Here is a 7,469-nt window from a genome sequence, read left to right as displayed (position 1 = left end):
GTCTTTCAAATAAAGGTTTCAGAGTCAGTGATATCAGATTGTTTGCATTTTATTAATTACTTACCCTGTAACTACATGAAATAAGAGGGTAATAATAATAATTAATAATTAATAATTCCTTACATTTATATAGCGCTTTTCTGGGCACTCAAAGCGCTTTACATATTGAAGGGGGAATCTCCTCAACCACCACCAATGTGCAGCATCCACCTGGATGATGCGACGGCAGCCATATTGCGCCAGAACGCCCACCACACACCAGCTTATTGGTGGAGAGGAGACAAAGTGATGAAGCCAATCAGTGTATGGGGATGATTAGGAGGCCATGATGGACAGAGGCCAATGGGCAAATTTGGCCAGGATGTCGGGGTTACACCCCTACTCTTTTCGAAGGACATCCTGGGATTTTTAATGACCACAGAGAGTCAGGACCTCGGTTTAACGTCTCATCCGAAGGACGGTGCTTTTTGACAGTATAGTGTCCCCATCACTATACTGGGGCATTAGGACCCACACAGACCACAGGGTGAGCACCCCCTGCTGGCCTCACTAACACCTCTTCCAGCAGCAACCTAGTTTTCCCAGGAGGTCTCCCATCCAGGTACTAACCAGGCTCAGCCCTGCTTAGCTTCAGTGGGCAACCAGTCTTGGGCTACAGGGTGATATGGCTGCTGGTAACAAGCTCCACTTTAATTTACGGCCCGTAATGTCATACTTACCCTGTAACTACATGAAACAAAAGCATATTTCCCCATGTATTAAAAAAGATTGCAATAGTTCTTTGTATTTGCCTTGAAACAACTTAATCAGTGCACTTTCTCACTAAATTGCTCCCAAACGTAAGATTGCTCTCTATCATAATATCAGTGTAAGTACCCCTAGTTATAAAATATTTACAGATTAAATAATTTGTTATTTTCCTGGTTGTTACCCCTTTATTCCTAAGACTTTGCATATTGTTCCCCTATACTTACACATACTTACTATATAGTTACACTATAAGTATTGAAAGTTACTCTGTTAAATTCCTTTGTAATTACGCAGTATACTTTCCGGGCTGTAATCTAAAGCGTTATCGAATATTTAGATAAAAGTTCTCTACTCACCATAGACAGAAACACTGAATGTTTTTGATGATCTTTTCGCTCCACTTATATCTAGTTTATAATCTCCAGCATGTTCAGTTGTGATGTTTGTGATGGTCAGAGATCCAGTTTGATCATCCAGCTTCAGTCTGTCTCTGAATCTCCCATCAGTACCATTAAATGTGTTGAAGATTTGCTTCCTTTTTTTAATCTTGGCTATTTGCAACTTTTTAACTCCATATTCCCACAGTATGTCGTCATCTTCATGTATTTCAGTTACAGTGTATAAAGTGACAGAATCTCCCTCCATCGCTGACACTGAATCACCAAACACACCTGGAGAACAGACAGATTTTACACTGATTAAAGCTTCTGATGGCCTGAAATCAGCTGAAGTTTGTTAGTAAATGTGAAATGAAAAACATTCAGAACAGAGAAGCAAATGCAATGTGAGATATATGAACATGATATTAAAGGTATTTTAGAATATTCTCCTATCTCGAGCACGATCTATGAAGTTACGAAGTCAATTACAACATGAAAAGTTGAATTCGTCTAGATATTGTCAAAGCCTTGATATTTTAAATATGTGATTAGATCAGTAGACAAAACCGGGTTCTTGCACTTTGACTAATGAATTTATATTATTTTTATTGCTGTTCATGGTTACTACTGAAAGAGGATTTGCATTTGTGATACTTGAAATTAAGATAATTAAAAAACAGCCAGAGATTTTGAAAGTGCCTCACTTTCTGAGTTTCCAATGGTAGAAGCAAGTGAAAAATGTTACTGATATTAAGCCAAAATATATATTTATAACTTACCAGTCAGACTCCACCAGCACAAACAGAGCAGAACAAACACATGAAACACCATCTTCCTTTGAGTGACAAGTCTGAACTAATAATAAGACAGTCTAATGGCAAGTGAATCCTCCCACAACAGATTTTGACCCTCCTATTGGGTGAAATGCACAGGCTCTTTATGATGCATGGTTACATATAAGCACTTAACTGACTAGAAAACATTCTATCATTCAGCAGTGGTCATTTTTATGAAGTAGTTACCTTACTGTGTTAAATATGAAATATTAGAAGATAAATGAGTTATTGTGTACGCATGTGCCATCTCACTCTATCAGCTCATCCTCTGAGTCAAACTGAAACCTGTTGCTGTCAGGTTTATTCTGAGATGTGGTTTGTTCTGTTGGATGGGAAAACATCTCAAAGGTGTGAGTGGGCATTCAATGCGTATGTTTAGTTTGTAGATAAAGAGTTTAGTCCTTTTCTGCTTTTTATGAACCTCACAGTTGATGTCCTCACAGAAAGTGGAAGTGACGTGTCATAGCCAACTAAGTATAGTGTCCTTTGGAATTTGTGCACTAAAAATAGTATTGAACATCCTCACATAATAAAAACATGATGTAACATTACCAGCAGGGCCTGAAACTAACTTTATAAAATGGTTAGTTCCAGTCAACACCGTTAGCAAGCAGATTAGCAACATAAACATGTGTTTGTTCTCATTAATATCGTTCATTGAAGCTTACTGTATTATAGTAGACTATTGTGAGAGAGAGATCGAATGAGCGACTGTATTTTCCTCATGTCAGTCCTGTGTTCGTAATAAAAAATTTGAATGTCTGCTGCGATATCTTGTCTTTTAACAGTTAAAAAGTTTCCCCGTGCCCTGACACTAACAGCGCTAGTCAAAGCATTTGGCAGTGCACAATAGAGGTACTGAATTAAAGGTCTTTGCACACTGAGTCCGAAAATTTCATATGCATTTTTTTGTATTCGTGATCCTAAAAATTCGTCACGCACAGAGACCTAGCATACTGATCTGATGTGTGTTAATGAATCCGTTGCGAAAAAAAAAAAAAAATTTAAAAAAAATTGCAAAACAATACAAAATGGAGTCTTCAAGCAGTGAGAATAATTTAGTTGTCTTCTAGCCTAGTAAACACTGCACATTCGGTTCCGGTTGTAGAAGCCACGCAGCAGGCTAACTGGGTGACTGTGAGGCGGCATAATGGCAAGAACAAACACCACTCTTCCGTTCCGATTAGAACATCAAACAGGTTCTCCCCACTCAGTGACGCACCCACTGAGAATCCTGTTGAAAGTGCCCTAGTTATTGGCGATTCTATTACACGGAACGTGAAAATAGAGACACCAGCCACCATAGTCACATGTTTGCCGGGGGCCAGAGCACCTGACATCAAAGCAAATTTAAAAGTGCTAGCTAATGCTAAACGTAAATATTCTAAAATCATTATCCACGTCGCACAAATGATGTTCGACTTCGCCAGTCGGAGATCACTAAAATTAACATTAAAGAGGTGTGTGAACTCGCAAATTCAATGTCAGCAGAAGTAATTTGTTCTGGCCCTCTTCCTGTTCGTCGGAGTGATGAGATAGTTAGCAGGTTATCATCACTCAATGGCTGGCTGTCTAAGTGGTGTCCGCAGAATAATATAGGTTTCATAGACAATTGGAAAAGCTTTTGGGGCAGACCTGATCTGTTGAAAAGAGATGGTATTCATCCCTCCCGGGATGGTGCTGCTCTTCTATCTAGAAATTTGGCAAATAGTCTTAGAGCTGAAACATGACAAACCAGGCCCCAGATCAGGACGCAGACAAACTGGCTAAACCGACCGTCTGCTAGCTGCCTCACGTCACAGAACTCAAATAATTCACAGCACATAGAAACTCTTTCACCTAGATATTATCACATAGAGACTGTGTCTGTACCTCGAACTAGTAAATACAAAAAACTTCTGAAACCTTTTAAGGGTAAAAATTTAATTGATGTTCAAAAAATGAAAATCACAGATAAATCAGATAAACAAATGATAAAGCTTGGGTTACTGAATATTAGATCTATTTCTTCAAAAGCACTTATTGTAAATGAAATTATCACAGACAATAAACTAGACTTGCTGTGTTTGACAGAAACCTGGCTAAAACCAGACGATTACATTACTTTAAATGAATCTAGTCCTCAAGGTTATGACTATCGACACAATCCTCGACAGAAAGGCAAAGGGGGAGGTGTTGCTGTAATTTATAGTAATATATTCAGAATCATTCAAAAGAATTTCAAATATAATTCCTTTGAAGTGATGGTGCTTTATGTAACATTATGTAAGTTGACATTTGTGCTGGCTACTGTATACAGGCCACCAGGGCACCATAATGACTTTATCAAAGAATTTGCTGATTTTCTATCAGAGTTAGTACTGGCTGCGGATAAAGTCCTTGTTGTTGGTGATTTTAATATCCATGTAGATAATAATAAAGATGCATTTGGATTGGCATTTGCAGACATTTTAAACTCTATTGGAGTTAGACAACACGTGTCAGGACCCACTCGTTGTCGTAATCATACCCTAGATCTAATACTGTCGCATGGAATTGATATTGATGCTGTTGAAATTCTACAGCAGAGCGATGATATATCCGATCATTATTTAGTCTCGTGTATAATACAATTAGCCAAGGCTACAAAACCACCACCCAGCCATAAATATTGTAGAACCATCACGTCTACCACTAAAGATTGCTTTATAAATAATCTCCCGAGCAGTTTCATCGCCTTAGTATACCTGACAACTTAGAAGAACTCGATGCTGCAACAGAAACTATTGGCTCTCTCTTTTCCAGCACATTAGATGCAGTCGCTCCTTTACGTCTAAAGAAGATTAAGGAAACTAATCCAACGCCGTGGTATGATGAGCACACTCGGGCTCTAAAACGAGCTGTGAGAAAAGCTGAACGTAGTTGGAAGAAAACAAAACTAGAAGTTTTTGCCTTTCGTGGAAAGAAAAAATGATTGAGTACAGAACGGCTATAAGAAATGCTAGATCTACTTATTTTTCAAATCTCTTAATAGAAAACAAACATAATTCTAGGTATTTATTTGACACAGAGGCTAAATTAACTAGAAACAGAGATTCAACTGCTGACGTTTCCATAGAGCACAGCAGTAATGACTTTATGAACTTCTTTACTTGCAAGATTGATAATATTAGAGAGAAAATTAAAAACATGCAACCGTCTACAGTTTCGCTTCAGACAGTGCACTGTAGTGTCCCTGAGGTAAAACTAGAATCATTCGCCGCTATAGGAGAGGAAGATTTATCTAAACTCATCAAATCATCAAAATCAACGACATGTATGTTAGACCCAATGCCGACTAAACTACTGAAAGAAATGCTTCCAGAGGTCGTAGGTCCACTTCTTGATATAATTAATTCATCCTTAACACTAGGATACGTGCCAAAAACCTTTAAGCAGGCTATTATTAAACCTCTTATTAAAATACCTCAACTAGATCCGAGAGATTTAGTAAATTACAGGCCAATCTCGAATCTACCTTTTCTGTCAAAGATACTAGAAAAGGCAGTTTCAACACAACTGCGCTCCTTTTTAGAAAGAAATGGAATCTGTGAGGATTTCCAGTCAGGATTTAGACCATACCATAGTACTGAGACTGCTCTCGTTAGAGTTACAAACGATCTACTCCTATCATCCGATCGTGGCTGTATTTCTCTATTAGTGTTATTAGATCTCAGTGCTGCTTTTGACACTATCGATCACAACATTCTTTTAAAAAGACTTGAAAACTACATTGGCATTAGTGGAATTGCTTTGGCATGGTTCAAATCGTACTTATCTGACCGTTATCAGTCTGTAGTAGTTAATGAAGAGATGTCGTATCGATCACAGGTTCAATATGGAGTACCACAAGGCTCAGTACTAGGACCGTTGCTTTTCACTCTGTACATGCTGCCCTTAGGAGAGATAATTAGGAAGCATGGTGTTAGTTTTCACTGCTACGCTGACGATACTCAGCTCTATATTTCCTCGCGCCCTGACGAAACCTACAAATTCACAAAACTAACAGAATGCATAGCTGACATTAAAAACTGGATGACAAGAAATTTCTTATTATTAAATTCAGAAAAAACTGATATCCTAATCTTTGGACCAAAAACTTCCTCACGAAAAAACCTTGAATACTCTCTAACACTTGACGGGTGCTCCATTAAATCTTCGTCCTCAGTTAAGAACTTGGGTGTGCTCTTCGATACCAATCTTTCATTTGAAAGTCATGTTTCTAGTATCTGTAAAACCGCCTTCTTCCATCTAAAAAATATATCTAAATTACGACATATGCTCTCAATGACAAATGCGGAACAGTTGGTTCATGCATTCATGACCTCAAGACTAGATTATTGTAACGCTCTACTGGGTGGTTGTTCTGCTCGGCTTTTAAACAGACTACAGTTGGTCCAAAATGCGGCAGCTAGAGTTCTTACTAGAACCAGAAAGTATGACCATATTAGCCCAGTTCTGTCAACATTACATTGGCTCCCTATTAAACATCGTATAGATTTCAAAATCTTGCTACTTACTTATAAAGCTCTAAATGGTTTAGCTCCCCGGTACCTAAGTGAGCTCTTAATGCATTATAGTCCTTCACGTTTATTGCGATCTCAGAATTCAGGCCAGTTGATAATACCCAGAATATCAAAATCAACTGAAGGCGGCAGATCCTTTTCCTATTTAGCACCTAAACTCTGGAACAATCTTCCTAGCATTGTTCGGGAAGCAGACACACTCTGTTAGTTTAAATCTAGACTAAAAACACATCTCTTTGCTCTTGCATACACATAACACATTATCAATACATTAACATTTTTCAAATCCGTTAAAGGATTGTTACGCTGCAATAATTAGGTCGGCCGGAACCGAGAACATTTCCTATAACACTAGATATACCTGTACATCAGAATAAGAATGGCATCTACGCTAATATCTGTCTCTCTGCTTATCCTGAGGTTTTCCGGGTGCTGGATCCAGGCCGTATCCAGATCAGATGGAGAACCTGTGTCTGGACCTGACTACAACGTAGCCCAGGAGACAATGGGCCTACAGATCCAGTTCTGGCTGCATCTATAAATTCAGATTTTTAATCCCCGTATCCGCTTACATATATTTATATATAATCTATTTTTAATCTCTATAATAAAAATGTATAATTCAGATTTTGATCTCCATATCCATTTACATATATTATATATATCTTCCAAGGGGTTTTTTCCCTCCTAGGACTTTTTTCCCAGTGTTAGCACGCTGGGTTTTTCTCCTAGGGGGTTTTTTCCACCCCTGGGAGTCAGCCGACATTGGCTTAATGTAGCACCATCTTGTATATGTTACATATTACCACGCTTGTTTGTACAGCTTATTTCTAACCACTTCCCTTTTTTCTGTGCTTCTAATATGTAAAGCTGCTTTGAAACAATTACCAATTGTAAAAGCGCTATATAAATAAATTTGACTTGACTTGACTTCTCTTCTTAAAAAAGAGGAAATATTG

The 7,469-nt window shown here is 38.2% G+C and overlaps 1 pseudogene; it reads right to left on the bottom strand.

Moving 5' to 3' along the window:
- Window positions 1-559: 559 nt before the first annotated feature.
- Window positions 560-676, bottom strand: LOC125263851 (annotated as a pseudogene).
- Between the last annotated feature and the right edge of the window lie 6,793 nt (window positions 677-7,469).

Source organism: Megalobrama amblycephala, linkage group LG2 (genome assembly GCF_018812025.1).
Source record: "Megalobrama amblycephala isolate DHTTF-2021 linkage group LG2, ASM1881202v1, whole genome shotgun sequence".
NCBI classification, from domain to species: Eukaryota; Metazoa; Chordata; class Actinopteri; order Cypriniformes; family Xenocyprididae; genus Megalobrama; species Megalobrama amblycephala.
Note: the sequence above shows the minus strand (reverse complement) of the source record. Positions and strands in the feature narration are given on the sequence as shown.